General features: G+C 50.4%; 1 long non-coding RNA gene across 1 annotated transcript; it reads right to left on the bottom strand.

Moving 5' to 3' along the window:
- Positions 1–901: 901 nt before the first annotated feature.
- On the bottom strand, positions 902–2,750 carry LOC136286159 (uncharacterized). Its single transcript, XR_010719796.1, has 3 exons — positions 2,680–2,750; positions 1,294–1,516; positions 902–1,132 (listed from the first exon to the last, which is right to left on the bottom strand). It is a non-coding gene; the product is annotated as an uncharacterized lncRNA (long non-coding RNA).
- Between the last annotated feature and the right edge of the window lie 16,154 nt (positions 2,751–18,904).

The raw sequence follows: 18,904 nt of genomic DNA, 5'->3' as shown, positions 1-18,904 counted from the left end.
CTTTCTTGCCAACAGCCAAACCCCCAGGCGCCCGGGGGAAGAAAGAGTATGGGGGAAAAAAAAAAAGGAACAAAGAAAACATGAAAAAATAAACCAAAACTATAGAAAATAATAAATAAAATTAAAATACCAAAAGAAAAAAATTTCAAAGTAACAAAAAAGTGGAAAAAAAATTTAAACAAAAAATTAAAATAAAAAACGAAAAGTAGTTTTAACAAGTAAATAAATAGCTAAAGAAAAAAAATAAAAATTAAAAAACTGAAGAAAAAGTCTTTGAAAAACCACAAAACGCAACATGAAAAACCACAACAAAAGAGCACAAAAATACAAAAATAACAAAAAATAAAATACAAAATTAAATAAACGCAGCTCTCACCTCCTGCCACTGCCTAAAAAAGCGCCATGGCTTTCCTCAATTATGCAGCAATAAGGGAAACAAACCCAGTGCCCCCCAGAACAGAAGGTTTTCTAGACAATTCCCACTTCTGCTTGGAAACAAATTCTATTTTAGTGGGAAGCTCATTTTGGACAAACATCCAAATGTGCCAAGGTAGGAAAGAACCAGCCCCTTGTGTCCAAGGAACAGCAGCTAGGCCTGGATTCAGGTTTTAATGGCATTTATGTAATTAAAAATGCAGTAAATTGAACTTTACAAAGAGACGAATCGTGGCAAATAAATACTTCAAAGTTTTCTTGGGAATTCACAGAATTTTGTGGAGATGGTGCTGGACAATTGCTGATTTACCAACATTAATTGGGTAAATTTCCTTAGAAATGTGCTCTACAAGGTACAAAAATTCCAATTAGGATGGAAAATTGGAATAAATAAATATTCCCTTACTAAAATCAGAGAGAAAATCAGAATTATTCCTTCAATTAAAAGGAAGGAATAACATCCAAATCCAAGCCTGCCTGGAAAACAAGCTCAGGAATTTCTAACATTGAAAACTTTTGCAAGAGTCATGAAGTTGGTGAAAGTTCATGGAATGATGGTTTAAAATCTGCTTCCTCTGCACTGATTTAAAGGGAAGTGGGAATTCAACAGGTCCAGTTACTCCCATCCAACCTTGGACTGGGATAAGGCCTTCCAGTGGCTTCACTTCCTACTGGCTCTCTCCTTTTCGCCAACTACCTGCAAGAGGAAAAGCAACAGGAATAAAGTCTCAAACAGGATGGCCTTGGTCCAGGCAGACTGAGGTGCAGCTCCCAGGGAGGGAGGCCAGGCTGTGCCTCGGGGAGCTCCGGGGATCTGGGATTGCCCGTGGGATTCAAGGGCTGGAAAAGCACACCCACCTGCCAGGTTCAGTGCTGGGACAGAGCAAGGCCGGGGCTCGGGGGCAGCAGTCAGAGCTGGGACTGCAGGAGAACACCCCAAACCCGGGTTAAACATCCGGCACGACACGCAGCACGCTCCGGGAGAAACTCGGGCGGGAGAAGCCCCGGGATGCTCCACGTTCCTTGCCCTTGGCAGCTGTGCCAGGGCCTCCCTCAGAATGCTGACCTCACCGTGCAGCTCCTACAAAACAGGAGAACTTATGGGAATCGCCCAGAATCCCTGGACTTCCAGTTATTAAGAACCACAGCTGCAGCGAAAGGTGTACAAACGCTACTGCAAACCAGCAGGGCTGAGGAGACGCAGGGATTTATTCCTGAGGGGACACAAGGATCCCTCAGCCAGCCAGGATTTCTCCCAGGCTCTTCCCACTGCTCTCTAAGGACACAAACAGCAGTTTTTCCCTCGAGTTCCCCTTTCCATCAATGCCAAGACTCGTGTTCTCCTCCAACCCCAGGTTCAGGAAGGAAAGTAGGAATATTAGCACTGCACAGACTGTCCAGGAGGGTGTGACTGAGGCAGCAGCACCAGCTCCCACTCCACTGCTGCTCTGGATTCCTGAGCAGCTCCTTTCCATCCTGCCCTTCCCAGCACCATTCCCTGGGTGCCATGTCCACAGACACCTTCTCCATGCCGCTTAAAACCCACAGACACCAACAGAAAGGAGATCAAAAATCAATTCACATGCTGCTAGTCAGAGAGAATGGGAGAGGCCTAAAAATCTGCATTTATTTTAGAACACTAGAGCAATTTCTTCATGACCCTGACTATCAGTGATGGGCAGATAAACACCTTCTTTAACTTACTACCTGCAAAAACATCAAGTTTCAAGTTTAGTAAAGATAAAATTTTGCTGCAAAAATAAAAGAGGTGGGATGTTGGTGTTAGTGCTTTAACCTTCGGACATTAGCGGGTATTTGTAAAACAAATTCATTATTGAAGCAGCTAACTTGAAAATAAGGGGTTTTTACAATAAAGTTGACCAAAAAAGAGTCTCAAAATTAAGATATAGGCTGCACAAATATTTAAGAAAAAAAAAGTTGTCTTTCGTGCGTATAACCTGCCAGCCTCTCATGTTTTCAGTCCTTACCATTTATTTTTACCAAGGTGATGATTAAAACCTTGTCAAAAGCTCAAAAAAAAAAAATTCCAGGACAAGGCAGGTGTTTTCCCAAGTACCCTCAGTGTGGAGCTGTGTCAGCCACAAGTGTTTGCTCCCGCAGCCCAGCCCGGAGCAGGCTCCAGCTGCTGCCCAGGGGGGTTACCAAGGGACTCACCTGTTTGAAGCTGTAAACGCAGGTGGCCTGCACTGGAGTGCCAATAAATGTGAAATGTGTGACTCTCACCTTGAATAGCGATCGATCTTCTCAGGGGAGCCCCTCACCCAGGATGGGGGGCTCTGCCACGGATTTCATCTCTCTGCATCTGAAACAGAGTCAGGACAACAGTCAGAGTGCTGCAGGATACCTTGACAGCTCCACACATCTTGTGGCAATCTAGGAATACCCTCTACAGTCTAACCACACCCCACATCACAAATTTCAAGCCCCCAGGACTATTACCCTCGTACCCCTACACCCAGACTGAGCAGCAAGGCAGAGCAGCTCCGGGCCAAACACACACCAACACCCGTGACACAGCACAGGACAAACGAGGGGACACAACAGGGACAGAAAACTCTGGGCAAGAAGAATGACCCTGAGGGTCCAGAGAACTCGGAATGAGATGACCGAGGTAAGATGGAAGGTGAGCTGGCCAGGCTCAGAGAACCCTGCAGGAACAAGATGCCATCGGGATGACTTATCCCAAGAAACGCAGAGATGGATGCCCGAGAATCCTACGGTCAGAATCCTCCACCTGTCTTTGCATTCTTACAAGACCTAACCCGCCGGAATGGATCAGGGCGGTGCACGGCTGTCAGTACAGCTCAGAACAAGACCTGAAAAGGCATCGGACTGGATGCTTGTGAAGAGAGATGGATTCTGATGAGTGTCCGAGCAGCTGAGACAAAGGCACCTGGCTGAGGAGCACAGAGATCAGAAATGCTAAGACTGATGCCAGGGGTTTGGACAGGCCCCTGAAAGGACTAAAGGAAAAGACAAGACACCAAACAGACAGAGCGCACAACAGACAAGTGACACAACACACACCAGGACTGCTCTGCCCTGCACACCTCAGCACTGAGATGAAAAATGAGACTTTCCCTTCATGTAGCCTAAGGGGTCACATCTTGGTGCCCCCAACTCCAAATCTGACTTAAAAAACCCCTCCCGGTGATCCCTGCCCTGGCATCCTGCTTTCATCCCCTCTGTGAGCCACAGCCCTCCACTTATCTCTCAGGCATCCAGGGAGGCAAATCCCTGCCAGGTCCAAAGAAGGCCGCCTCTGCCTCAGGAAAATTCCTGCTGTCGCCGGGCTGTTGTCTCTTAGTCAGCTACAACAAAAAAAACCAAACATGAATGCGTGATCTTAGCAGCCCATCACCCAAAACCCGACAATTCTGCTACTCACCGTCTCCTAAGCTTGCCTGTGTCCTCGGCCCCGCGCTTCAGCTGCGCTCAGAGGCCAACGCCGGCGTCGCAGGGTCTGCCTGGGTAAAGAGCAGACAAGGTGACGTGGCAGCGCTGGAACTTGAGGGGACCCTCCCTCCTTCTCCTCCCTGACTCACCTCAACTCCTCGGCCGTTATCCAAGCCTACCTGGATGGGGCCTTCACAAGGAGAAGATCAAGGCTCCATCACAGACTCCTGGAATGCTCCCGGAGGGCTCACGGGTGAGGTGACGCGGGTCTGTCGTCCCGTTGGTGAGAGGGGAGCTCGGCCTCCTGCGAGTGGACTCCCTAAAACGCACAATAACGGAGGCTTAGAGTTGCACCAGCGAGTGAGGCTTGAACAATAGCAACGGCTTCTGTCCACCCGTCACTGCTCACCTCGCCCACGTCAGCTTGACTGCTGAGATCCGGCTTCACCACCTAAAAATAAAGACAAAGAACAGAGCTGTAACACAGCCATCATTTACACCTCCCCTGCAAACAGAAACAGGGACTGACCTTCTCAGGGGAGCCCTCTCACCCAGGATGGGGGGCTCTGCCACAGATTTCATCTCTCTGCATCTGAAACAGAGTCAGGACAAAAGTCAGAGTGCTGCAGGATACCTTGACAGCTCCACACATCTTGTGGCAATCTAGGAATACCCTCTACAGTCTAACCACACCCCACATCACAAATTTCAAGCCCCCAGGACTATTACCCTCGTACCCCTACACCCAGACTGAGCAGCAAGGCAGAGCAGCTCCGGGCCAAACACACACCAACACCCGTGACACAGCACAGGACAAACGAGGGGACGCAACAGGGACAGAAAACTCTGGCAAGAAGAATGACCCTGAGGGTCCAGAGAACTCGGAATGAGATGACCGAGGTAAGATGGAAGGTGAGCTGGCCAGGCTCAGAGAACCCTGCAGGAACAAGATGCCATCGGGATGACTTATCCCAAGAGACGCAGAGATGGATGCCCGAGAATCCTACGGTCAGAATCCTCCACCTGTCTTTGCATTCTCACAAGACCTAACCCGCCGGAATGGATCAGGGCGGTGCACGGCTGTCAGTACAGCTCAGAACAAGACCTGAAAAGGCATCGGACTGGATGCTTGTGAAGAGAGATGGATTCTGATGAGTGTCCGAGCAGCTGAGACAAAGGCACCTGGCTGAGGAGCACAGAGATCAGAAATGCTAAGACTGATGCCAGGGGTTTGGACAGGCCCCTGAAAGGACTAAAGGAAAAGACAAGACACCAAACAGACAGAGTGCACAACAGACAAGTGACACAACACACACCAGGACTGCTCTGCCCTGCACACCTCAGCACTGACATGAAAAATGAGACTTTTCCTTCACGTAGCCTAAGGGGTCACATCTGGGACATCCCCAGCTCCAAACCCGACTCAAAAAAATCCCTCCCGCTGACCCCTGCCCTGGTACCCCGCTTTCATCCCCTCTGTGGCTCCAAGCCCTCCACTTATCTCTCAAATGTCTGGGGAGGTGAATCCACGCCGGGTGCCAAAGAAGGCTGCCTCTCCCTCAGAAAAATTCCTCCCGTCACTGGGCTGCTGTCTCCTAGTCAGCTACGATAAAGAAAATCAAATATCAAAGCATAATCTTAGCTGCACATCAGCCAAAACCCAGCAGCTCTGCTACTCACCGTCTCTTAAGCAGCACCGGGTCCTCGGGCCCCGTGCGTGCGTCAGCTGAGCTCGGAGGCCGACGCTCGCAGCGCCAAAGCCTTAGAGGCGTTACTGGCACCGAGCCCACCCACCGTGGCCTCCATTAGGGCTGTGAGCATCCCCGGTTAGAGCAGGACAGGAACGCAGGGTGGACATCCCCGGTGAACCTCAACCCTGTGGACTCTGCCCCACCACTGTCACTTCCTGCCTGGCCCTAGCTTAGGGCTACTGCCTGCACCTCTCAGGACTTCTGGCCTTGTCTTGCGTTAGGATTGCTGCCGGCACCTGCTCTCAGGGAAACGGTGTTGGCAGCAGCGCTGTGAGGGCCGGGATGCCTGTACTCTGACTTGTATCCTAGGCTGTACCCCTGATTTTCACTGTGTGTTCTCTAGTCCTTGAGTCCTTTACCTCAGCCTCTGTGTGTATCACTGTAACCTCCCCCCTTCTGAAGCCTGCTTCTTCAGAGCCCTAGACCTTGCAGCCGGGGACGCTCTGCACCGTTAGGGTCCCAAGAGCTGTCCCGCACGCAGGACAGGTACATCCACAGTTGTTCCCTGCCTACCCTAAGAAACGTGGCCCTGAGACAGGGCAGAGGCTGACAGAGCCGAACTCTTTGCGGTGGCAAAAGGCACGAAGCCTTACCAACCGCCGCCTCGAGAGGGAATCAGGAGCACTTCCACCGGCTGCGGAGAGACAGGGAATCCCAGGGTGGGTGGGGCGGGAAACCCCCGTTATCCCCAGCCCTGTTGGATCCTGCTCCCCACTATCGCTTCCTGCCTGGCCCTAGCCTGACTGTGTCTGCACAGGTCAGAGCTTCTGGTGTGTTCCTGCACTAGGGCTGCTGCCTGCACCTGCTCTCAGGGGAAGTGTGCTGGTAGCAGTGCTGTGAGGGCCGCTACACCTGTACTCTGACTTGTATCCTAGCCTGCTCCCCTGAGTTTCACCGTGTGTCCTCTAGTCCTTGAGTCCTTTACCTCAGCCTCTGTGTGTGTGGCTACACCTCCCCCCTTCTAAACCCAACTTCTTTAGAGCCCTGCACCTCGCAGCCAGGCCTTCTGGCATTGTCCTGCATAAGGGCTCCTGCCTGTACCTGCACTCAGGGAAACGGGCATGTCTTTAGGGCTACTCCTTCGGGTCTGGGGTAGGGGTGGGGTCGGGCTGGTACACCTGTACTCTCAATTGGCACATCTTGGACATCCCTATCTCCACACCTGACTCAAAAACCCCTCCTGACAAGTCCTGACCCAGCACTCCACTTTCATCCCCTCTGTGGCTCTGAACCCTCCACTTATCTCTTGGACGTCTGGGGATGAGAATCCACGCCGGGTGCCAAAGAAGGCCGCCTCTCCCTCAGGGAAACTCCTGCTGTCGCCGGGCTGTTGTCTCTTAGTCAGCTACAACAAAGAAAACCAAACATGAATGCGTGATCTTAGCAGCCCATCACCCAAAACCCGACAATTCTGCTACTCACCGTCTCCTAAGCTTGCCTGTGTCCTCGGCCCCGTGCTTCAGCTGCGCTCAGAGGCCAACGCCGGCGTCGCAGGGTCTGCCTGGGTAAAGAGCAGACAAGGTGACGTGGCAGCGCTGGAACTTGAGGGGACCCTCCCTCCTTCTCCTCCCTGACTCACCTCAACTCCTCGGCCGTTATCCAAGCCTACCTGGATGGGGCCTTCACAAGGAGAAGATCAAGGCTCCATCACAGACTCCTGGAATGCTCCCTGAGGGCTCACGGGTGAGGTGACGCGGGTCTGTCGTCCCGTTGGTGAGAGGGGAGCTCGGCCTCCTGCGAGTGGACTCCCTAAAACGCACAATAACGGAGGCTTAGAGTTGCACCAGCGAGTGAGGCTTGAACAATAGCAACGGCTTCTGTCCACCCGTCACTGCTCACCTCGCCCACGTCAGCTTGACTGCTGAGATCCGGCTTCACCACCTAAAAATAAAGACAAAGAACAGAGCTGTAACACAGCCATCATTTACACCTCCCCTGCAAACAGAAACAGGGACTGACCTTCTCAGGGGAGCCCCCTCACCCAGGATGGGGGGCTCTGCCAGAGATTTCATCTCTCTGCATCTGAAACAGAGTCAGGACAACAGTCAGAGTGCTGCAGGATACCTTGACAGCTCCACACATCTTGTGGCAATCTAGGAATACCCTCTACAGTCTAACCACACCCCACATCACAAATTTCAAGCCCCCAGGACTATTACCCTCGTACCCCTACACCCAGACTGAGCAGCAAGGCAGAGCAGCTCCGGGCCAAACACACACCAACACCCGTGACACAGCACAGGACAAACGAGGGGACGCAACAGGGACAGAAAACTCTGGGCAAGAAGAATGACCCTGAGGGTCCAGAGAACTCGGAATGAGATGACTGAGGTAAGATGGAAGGTGAGCTGGCCAGGCTCAGAGAACCCTGCAGGAACAAGATGCCATCGGGATGACTTATCCCAAGAGACGCAGAGATGGATGCCCGAGAATCCTACGGTCAGAATCCTCCACCTGTCTTTGCATTCTCACAAGACCTAACCCGCCGGAATGGATCAGGGCGGTGCACGGCTGTCAGTACAGCTCAGAACAAGACCTGAAAAGGCATCGGACCGGATGCTTGTGAAGAGAGATGGATTCTGATGAGTGTCCGAGCAGCTGAGACAAAGGCACCTGGCTGAGGAGCACAGAGATCAGAAATGCTAAGACTGATGCCAGGGGTTTGGACAGGCCCCTGAAAGGACTAAAGGAAAAGACAAGACACCAAACAGACAGAGTGCACAACAGACAAGTGACACAACACACACCAGGACTGCTCTGCCCTGCACACCTCAGCACTGACATGAAAAATGAGACTTTTCCTTCACGTAGCCTAAGGGGTCACATCTGGGACATCCCCATCTCCAAACCCGACTCAAAAAAATCCCTCCCGCTGACCCCTGCCCTGGTACCCCGCTTTCATCCCCTCTGTGGCTCCAAGCCCTCCACTTATCTCTCAAATGTCTGGGGAGGTGAATCCACGCCGGGTGCCAAAGAAGGCTGCCTCTCCCTCAGAAAAATTCCTCCCGTCACTGGGCTGCTGTCTCCTAGTCAGCTACGATAAAGAAAATCAAATATCAAAGCATAATCTTAGCTGCACATCAGCCAAAACCCAGCAGCTCTGCTACTCACCGTCTCTTAAGCAGCACCGGGTCCTCGGGCCCCGTGCGTGCTTCAGCTGAGCTCGGAGGCCGACGCTCGCAGCGCCAAAGCCTTAGAGGCGTTACTGGCACCGAGCCCACCCACCGTGGCCTCCATTAGGGCTGTGAGCATCCCCGGTTAGAGCAGGACAGGAACGCAGGGTGGACATCCCCGGTGAACCTCAACCCTGTGGACTCTGCCCCACCACTGTCACTTCCTGCCTGGCCCTAGCTTAGGGCTACTGCCTGCACCTCTCAGGACTTCTGGCCTTGTCTTGCGTTAGGATTGCTGCCGGCACCTGCTCTCAGGGAAACGGTGTTGGCAGCAGCGCTGTGAGGGCCGGGATGCCTGTACTCTGACTTGTATCCTAGGCTGTACCCCTGATTTTCACTGTGTGTTCTCTAGTCCTTGAGTCCTTTACCTCAGCCTCTGTGTGTATCACTGTAACCTCCCCCCTTCTGAAGCCTGCTTCTTCAGAGCCCTAGACCTTGCAGCCGGGGACGCTCTGCACCGTTAGGGTCCCAAGAGCTGTCCCGCACGCAGGACAGGTACATCCACAGTTGTTCCCTGCCTACCCTAAGAAACGTGGCCCTGAGACAGGGCAGAGGCTGACAGAGCCGAACTCTTTGCGGTGGCAAAAGGCACGAAGCCTTACCAACCGCCGCCTCGAGAGGGAATCAGGAGCACTTCCACCGGCTGCGGAGAGACAGGGAATCCCAGGGTGGGTGGGGCGGGAAACCCCCGTTATCCCCAGCCCTGTTGGATCCTGCTCCCCACTATCGCTTCCTGCCTGGCCCTAGCCTGACTGTGTCTGCACAGGTCAGAGCTTCTGGTGTGTTCCTGCACTAGGGCTGCTGCCTGCACCTGCTCTCAGGGGAAGTGTGCTGGTAGCAGTGCTGTGAGGGCCGCTACACCTGTACTCTGACTTGTATCCTAGCCTGCTCCCCTGAGTTTCACCGTGTGTCCTCTAGTCCTTGAGTCCTTTACCTCAGCCTCTGTGTGTGTGGCTACACCTCCCCCCTTCTAAACCCAACTTCTTTAGAGCCCTGCACCTCGCAGCCAGGCCTTCTGGCATTGTCCTGCATAAGGGCTCCTGCCTGTACCTGCACTCAGGGAAACGGGCATGTCTTTAGGGCTACTCCTTCGGGTCTGGGGTAGGGGTGGGGTCGGGCTGGTACACCTGTACTCTCAATTGGCACATCTTGGACATCCCTATCTCCACACCTGACTCAAAAACCCCTCCTGACAAGTCCTGACCCAGCACTCCACTTTCATCCCCTCTGTGGCTCTGAACCCTCCACTTATCTCTTGGACGTCTGGGGATGAGAATCCACGCCGGGTGCCAAAGAAGGCCGCCTCTCCCTCAGGGAAACTCCTGCTGTCGCCGGGCTGTTGTCTCTTAGTCAGCTACAACAAAGAAAACCAAACATGAATGCGTGATCTTAGCAGCCCATCACCCAAAACCCGACAATTCTCTCCTAAGCTTGCCTGTGTCCTCGGCCCCGTGCTTCAGCTGCGCTCAGAGGCCAACGCCGGCGTCGCAGGGTCTGCCTGGGTAAAGAGCAGACAAGGTGACGTGGCAGCGCTGGAACTTGAGGGGACCCTCCCTCCTTCTCCTCCCTGACTCACCTCAACTCCTCGGCCGTTATCCAAGCCTACCTGGATGGGGCCTTCACAAGGAGAAGATCAAGGCTCCATCACAGACTCCTGGAATGCTCCCTGAGGGCTCACGGGTGAGGTGACGCGGGTCTGTCGTCCCGTTGGTGAGAGGGGAGCTCGGCCTCCTGCGAGTGGACTCCCTAAAACGCACAATAACGGAGGCTTAGAGTTGCACCAGCGAGTGAGGCTTGAACAATAGCAACGGCTTCTGTCCACCCGTCACTGCTCACCTCGCCCACGTCAGCTTGACTGCTGAGATCCGGCTTCACCACCTAAAAATAAAGACAAAGAACAGAGCTGTAACACAGCCATCATTTACACCTCCCCTGCAAACAGAAACAGGGACTGACCTTCTCAGGGGAGCCCCCTCACCCAGGATGGGGGGCTCTGCCACAGATTTCATCTCTCTGCATCTGAAACAGAGTCAGGACAAAAGTCAGAGTGCTGCAGGATACCTTGACAGCTCCACACATCTTGTGGCAATCTAGGAATACCCTCTACAGTCTAACCACACCCCACATCACAAATTTCAAGCCCCCAGGACTATTACCCTCGTACCCCTACACCCAGACTGAGCAGCAAGGCAGAGCAGCTCCGGGCCAAACACACACCAACACCCGTGACACAGCACAGGACAAACGAGGGGACGCAACAGGGACAGAAAACTCTGGGCAAGAAGAATGACCCTGAGGGTCCAGAGAACTCGGAATGAGATGACTGAGGTAAGATGGAAGGTGAGCTGGCCAGGCTCAGAGAACCCTGCAGGAACAAGATGCCATCGGGATGACTTATCCCAAGAGACGCAGAGATGGATGCCCGAGAATCCTACGGTCAGAATCCTCCACCTGTCTTTGCATTCTCACAAGACCTAACCCGCCGGAATGGATCAGGGCGGTGCACGGCTGTCAGTACAGCTCAGAACAAGACCTGAAAAGGCATCGGACTGGATGCTTGTGAAGAGAGATGGATTCTGATGAGTGTCCGAGCAGCTGAGACAAAGGCACCTGGCTGAGGAGCACAGAGATCAGAAATGCTAAGACTGATGCCAGGGGTTTTGACAGGCCCCTGAAAGGACTAAAGGAAAAGACAAGACACCAAACAGACAGAGTGCACAACAGACAAGTGACACAACACACACCAGGACTGCTCTGCCCTGCACACCTCAGCACTGACATGAAAAATGAGACTTTTCCTTCACGTAGCCTAAGGGGTCACATCTGGGACATCCCCAGCTCCAAACCCGACTCAAAAAAATCCCTCCCGCTGACCCCTGCCCTGGTACCCCGCTTTCATCCCCTCTGTGGCTCCAAGCCCTCCACTTATCTCTCAAATGTCTGGGGAGGTGAATCCACGCCGGGTGCCAAAGAAGGCTGCCTCTCCCTCAGAAAAATTCCTCCCGTCACTGGGCTGCTGTCTCCTAGTCAGCTACGATAAAGAAAATCAAATATCAAAGCATAATCTTAGCTGCACATCAGCCAAAACCCAGCAGCTCTGCTACTCACCGTCTCTTAAGCAGGACCGGGTCCTCGGGCCCCGTGCGTGCGTCAGCTGAGCTCGGAGGCCGACGCTCGCAGCGCCAAAGCCTTAGAGGCGTTACTGGCACCGAGCCCACCCACCGTGGCCTCCATTAGGGCTGTGAGCATCCCCGGTTAGAGCAGGACAGGAACGCAGGGTGGACATCCCCGGTGAACCTCAACCCTGTGGACTCTGCCCCACCACTGTCACTTCCTGCCTGGCCCTAGCTTAGGGCTACTGCCTGCACCTCTCAGGACTTCTGGCCTTGTCTTGCGTTAGGATTGCTGCCGGCACCTGCTCTCAGGGAAACGGTGTTGGCAGCAGCGCTGTGAGGGCCGGGATGCCTGTACTCTGACTTGTATCCTAGGCTGTACCCCTGATTTTCACCGTGTGTTCTCTAGTCCTTGAGTCCTTTACCTCAGCCTCTGTGTGTGGGGCTACACCTCCCCCCTTCTAAACCCAACTTCTTTAGAGCCCTGCACCTCGCAGCCAGGCCTTCTGGCATTGTCCTGCATAAGGGCTCCTGCCTGTACCTGCACTCAGGGAAACGGGCATGTCTTTAGGGCTACTCCTTCGGGTCTGGGGTAGGGGTGGGGTCGGGCTGGTACACCTGTACTCTCAATTGGCACATCTTGGACATCCCTATCTCCACACCTGACTCAAAAACCCCTCCTGACAAGTCCTGACCCAGCACTCCACTTTCATCCCCTCTGTGGCTCTGAACCCTCCACTTATCTCTTGGACATCTGGGGATGAGAATCCACGCCGGGTGCCACAGAATGCCGCCTCGCCCTCTGGGAATTTCCTGCTGTCACCGGGCTGCTGTCTCTTATTCGGCTACAAGAAATAAAACAAACATCGATGTATGATCTCAGCAGATCTGTTGGCCAATCGGTCAGGGCGTAAGAGAAGTGGACCACCTAAAACACACAAACAATAACATATGCTGAAGAGTTACACCAGAAACACCACCACACTTAACTGCATAAATATATAAATTTTCAAACAGACAACCCCAAAAAAATTCCAGCAAAAAAAGCCAACTCTTATCACCCCTAGTCAAACTACTGAGTATAATAAAAACAACACCATGTCCAAACCCCTTAATAATACTCCAGAACATATACTCAGAGCCCCCCCAAAGTTAAAGACTTCCCTCTAGCCAAATAAAAAGGAAAAAGCCCATGTCTTGCAACCTATATTAATTCATTAACTTAAAGCTTTAAAAATAAACATTAAAGTTTAAACCTTTAGACAACACTAGCACACCATAGACGCCAATCCCATCACTACATGCCAAACCAAAACTTATTTCAACCTTTTGTGCTGCTGCTGCTGCTCGGCACAAAGGTTTGTCCCTCAGCACCTCCTGAAGTAATGTTCCACGCCCAAGGCCTCCCCCAGCCCCTGTGAGATGAACTCACCATCCTTCCATGAGCCTCACCTGGGAGCCCAGCATAAACCCCTCTCCTCCCACAGCTCCGTGCCAAACCGAGCTCGGGCTCCCCTCTTAAAGCAGTGCTGGCAGGACCCGCCCCCTCGTTATCCTGTACAGCTTCCACCTGTCCCCTCATCAGTGTGACAGCTCTCACCTGGGGCTGCTCTGTCCCCTCAATCAGCCTGTGACAGCTCTCACCTGCAGCTGCTGCCAGTCCCAGCTGCTCATTTCCTGGACATTGCACTGTGTGCACTGACACGCTGGGGCACCGGGCTTTCCTTGCTGTGAATAAGGACCCCTCTGCTCCTGCACGTGCCCAAGGCTGAAACTGGGATTCCACCTCCTAAATTCCGTTTGTGTGAGGTTCACAATTCCTAAGGAAATTTCCCAGCAATCGTTACCCTTCATTTACATTTTCTCCTTTGGAATCATCACTACCTTGTCTTTCTGTGCAAGTGTTCCAAACGTTCATTGGGAGTTCAGTAGCCGGGTTGGCTTGTTTATAACTTAGCTGACAATCCCAGGCTAAATCCAAACACCCAGAATTACAGGCAAATACAGAGACAGTTTATAAATACTGCCCTCCCCTAGTAGGTAGCTCTTCCTTGCACTTCCCTGGAGCAGATTTACTCCATCCTTTCTTCCCAAAAGCACCTCTCCAGCACAAATCCCACTTTTTGGACACAAACCAAACAGAAATCTACTACAGCGCGGCCTGGGGGGGGGCCGGGGTGGAGCCCAAGGCCACTGTCCAACCAGTGCTGCCTCTGGCTCCTCGTTATTTACACTGAGAGCATATTGTAGGACGCTCTGCAGCCTTTCTTTGCCATTCTGTATTGGAAAGAGGATGGATATTAATGACACACACGTCCACAAACAGTCTTTACGGTTCTTCAAAAAGTTAATAATGCCTGTAATAAAAATGGTAAGTAATATTGTGTCTCAGATTGTTTAAGAAAGTGGAAGTTCGAGCTTTAATGTCCTCCTGAGAGACGCTGAATAAAATCTGTCCCCTGAGTTTGCACACAGAAATAAAATACCGATTTTTTTGATCAAACAAGTTAGGTCTGTATGAAAACAGCTGAGGAGGCTTTCATGGCTCAGTGTGATAATGGCAGAGCACAGAACATTAAAGATGGAATGTTAGTTCCCTGAATTAATGCCCTGATGGAGATAAATTCTTTTGCAAAGAGACACAATAGTTTCCTCTCCTTGTTTCTGAGTTTCCGAGCGATCCTGTAATTCCTAACCTGCACGAGTGCAGACCCATCTGACACGGGTAAGTGACATATCCGGCTCCTGGGCTCCAAGCCACGTGTCCCCGATGTCAACGGAAGTCAGGAACACAAAAACAGCTGTGGAAGAAAGTTGAGAGAAAAATCAGAACATATATTCTTCCCTTTCCACACGGTAATACCAAGCCAAGCTGTTCACCTCCAGGATTATGTTTTTAAATGGCTCCCTAACTACTTTTCCTAGATGGAAAATCTGGAGTGGCTTTGCCCATGCAAAACTAATGATCCTACTCACAAGAAGGAACAAACCAGTTTCCTGTTAAACAAAACAGTTTGAAATCTGACCTGTCAGCTGCTATCATTGACCAGCAATAGCAGTCAGCATCCAGGCCTAAGTGGACATTTTTTTGCAGACTACCTCCCCTCTTGAAATCATTTTGGGTTTTTTTTTTTTACACCTTTTGTTTCATTTTAGTCCTTGTGTCCCAACACAAAATTTTGTGTCCTAACACGATCAACAACAAATACAGAATTAGCTCAATAAAACCGCACTTTTCTGATGGAAATGTCACCTCTAGAAACTGCAAGGTTTTTATAGGAATACTGTCTCAAGAATTCAGTAACTTCAGGTATTCCATACCACATGATCCTGAGATTGCTTGGGCATCCAGAGTTTATAGTATTGGCTGAACTGGTAGAGCTGAGGATACTTAACAACTTTCAGGGACTTGAGATCTTTATCATAGGGCTGGAACATCAAGCAGAGAGCAAGTGGTTCTCTCTGAGAGGGCAGGAGGTCAGTGAAAACAGCAACAAGGTACTCCACGATGCGTGCTCCTAGAAAAGTAAAAATAAATTAAACTATTAACATGAGCACAGACACTGGGGCAACCCTCATTCCTTTGGGCCTCGGCAGCAGCCCACAAAGCATCACTCAGAAAAGTATTGAATAAGATCAAGAAGTGTTTGTAGTGACCTAGACAAATGTTCCTGACCACTGAGATACCTGAAAAATCCTCCACACATCAGTACTTGCTGAAGTAAATAATCCACCCTCACTGTGTTGTGCTAAATATGCCTGTATTTCAACAGCAAAACACCCCTGCCAAGCCCCACCTCAGCGAAGAGCTGATTTGCACCGGGGCACGCACCCCAGTGAACGTGTGCAAGTTAAATAGAATTTTCTTTCAGAATTGGGACTTCCAGTCCACCCCCGGTGCTACTCGATCGCCAAATACACCCAGAGAACGCAGTGAGGTGCTGTGGAGTTGGCAAGTCCTGCTCCAAGCCCGCCTGATGCCCCTGGGACTCCAGCGCTTTCTTCAAGGAGGTGGCAGAACTTTGCCACCAGAGCTTCATTTCTGAAATAGTTTTCTTTGGAAAATGCATCCATTTCCTATTTAACAGCGCAGTCCTCTCTCCCTGATCTCGGAAGAGCTGCCTACAGCCATGGAAACCACTTTCCTCTCCTGGTCTCCACACTCTGTCCTTTAAAACACTGTGTTACTGAAGCCAACTACCTCCAGACCCAGACTGTCCATGCAGGGACAGTGTCTCTTCTCTTCAAGGTCAGGGAAAAGTGGCAGAGGCACCTACAGAGCTTCAATGCCTCTCTTGAGCAAGAAACACCATGGATTTGAATCTCCTTCTGCTTGCAGGGAAGATAATGTCATGTCTTAAGCTAAAAAACGATAAATGGTAAAAAAATTATTAAAAATGGGTAAAAATGATGCCACTTCTCACTCCACTGGTAGAAATGACACATTAAACCAAAAAATCTGTACCTGTTCCAGTTTCAGACTGAAGCAACAGCATATTCCTGGCTTCCAACGCAGCAGAAACAACAGCACTGAAGGGAAATGTTTGGACAATCACATCTTCATTTAAAGAGAGCCCAATTTCTTCATCTAAGCCATCACTGCCCTCGCTCAGGACATCCACCATATAATCAGGACATCTAATAAGTGAAGAAAAAAATCTAAGCAGAGGATCTAGACTAACTGGGAAAACAACAGAGGCAGAACGCAACACTCCAGGAATATAAGGCATTTTTTTTAAATTCAATCCCTCCAAAAAAAAAAAAAAAATCAAAGAAAGGATGAAAGCCCCATTTGTCACGCAATACATTGTTAAGTGCAACACAAAAATCACAGCTGAACTTCACTCTGCCTGTCAATGCTGCTGTCCAGCACAGGCTGCCCAGAGAAGCTGTCGCTGCCCCTGGATCCCCGGCAGTGCCCAAAGCCAGGCTGGATGGGGCTTGGAGCACCCTGGGCTACTGAAAGGTCTCCCTGTCCATAGCAGGGGGTGGAACTGACAAGCTTTAAGGGGCCTCCCCATCCAAACCATTCTGGGATTCCACAATTCTATGAACAGCCCCAGGCAGAAGGACTAAATTTCCATTTGAGTTCAAAAATGCTGCTGCAAGAGCATGAATAGAGACTTCAAATACTGTTAAAGTGGCACAACCACATCAGAAATTACTTTTGGGGGTTAAAGTGGTAACTGCAACTCCAACTTCTACTTCTGATACCAAGTTCACATGGAGGGCTGAGTCCTGGAGGTCCTTACTTAACAGGATTTCTATAGTTATCCATCCCCAGTTTGCTTACTGGGGATAGAAAATGTAGCCCCAAGTCGTGAAATTGTGTTTGAGGAGTCACCACATACCAGCAATGTGAGAGACGGGGATGCTGATGTTATCAGAGTCCTGTTTAATTAAACACGGTGACCTGGAGCATGCTGGCTTCCTGAACCAGGTCTGCTGCCTTGTCTGTGCAGGGGCAGGGCTCTGGCACCAGCTTCAGCAGGATCTGTCAGCAAAGGTGGAGAGGAAGGTAAGTGCGCTGGCTGTCAAGCGCAGGGGAAGCATATGCTGCTAAGAAAGACCGTGTGCAAAAAGGTGTTGGAAGATGGGCAGGTTTTAGAAGGACAACTTCCATATCACTTCTGCAGCCTTCTGTCTACGGTTCCTTCTCTGCATGGGAGTGGAAAAAAGAAAGGTCCACTGCAATTTGGCATCCAGATTGCTACCACAGACTGAGTCCCTGGGGAGACCGCACTGGAAATGAAGCACTGGGCATTCAACATCCTGAAGAGTAACAGCAAGTGTCAGCTTTCCTTGTAAAAGACCACAATTCACTGAGGTCTGATAATTTTGGCACCTAAAGAGGAGATAAAAGGTACCACACATACGGCTCTCTACACTTATACCAACAATGCTGTAATAAGAACTGATCCTTTTGGATTGCATTTTCCTGCAAATAATTTTCCTGTCCTCCCATTTGAGACAAGAATGATGCCACCTCTGTATAAAGAACCCCAAACAATGCTTTTCTGAGAATCCATTCACTGGTCTTTGACAGGTTTCTCAACAACAGAACAAGATCTCTAGTTCCCACCAACATTATTCTTTGCATTGTTCATCCAGCTAATTTGAACACTGTTACCCTTTCCAAAAACTGAATCACTGCTTCCTTCTGGTCTTCTTTTGCATTATCCAAATGTTCCAGCCAAACTGAAAGTTCCCTTCCATGTGTACTCAAACACGCCACTGTCACGTAAAACCTGTCCAGGAAACAAAGGGGGAGGTGTGTAAATAAACCTCAAAACACCTCAAATACAAAACTCCAAGAGATGCAGATCTTTTTGTACAGTAACTTCATGATCCCTTCTTTTGGGAAAGGAAAGAGGAAGCGCAGGTCGATGAAAAGAAGTACCTGCCACTCTCCTCACCCCCTCAACTCAAGAGGCCTTTTCTTTCCACTCACTAGTGGGACTTGTCAACTGCATAGTGGACAATAAAAACCTTACCTCTATAATTTCTGGAAAGCAGGTTATACTGCTTTCAGAGGGTTGTACATCTTCATGTCATCACAGGCAGAAAAAAAGTGCGCCTTACAAATAGCCTGTAGGACAGTTTAGAAAACTACTGATCTAACAAAGAAAATCATCGCTAAATTAAACCTGAATCCGGTGTCGACCACACAATCATGCAGTAAAGGTATCTGCTGCTTCAAGAACAAATTTTACCATCCTGGCATTTCAGACCTGTGGGATATAGTGAATATCCCGATATTTCAATTCAAATATGTACCCTGAAGATTAATTGTTTGCTGGAAGTTTTCAGATGAGAGTGGGTACTTGTAACAAACATTTTCATCAGTAAATAGAAGACTGATTTTTCACCAGATAGCTTCTCTGTTTCAGAGATGTCCTACAAGAAAAATGTATTAGAATTCCTCTGCTACAGCAACACTGTATAGGACTATGTTGCACTGACAATGATACGCAAGGTAAGCGTGTTACTTTATAGACCTGCCCAAAAGTCCCAA

This window comes from Chamaea fasciata, unplaced genomic scaffold, assembly GCF_029207755.1.
Source record: "Chamaea fasciata isolate MVZ Bird 193981 ecotype frontalis unplaced genomic scaffold, bChaFas1.0.hap1 SCAF_2, whole genome shotgun sequence".
NCBI classification, from domain to species: domain Eukaryota; kingdom Metazoa; phylum Chordata; class Aves; order Passeriformes; family Sylviidae; genus Chamaea; species Chamaea fasciata.
Note: the sequence above shows the minus strand (reverse complement) of the source record. Positions and strands in the feature narration are given on the sequence as shown.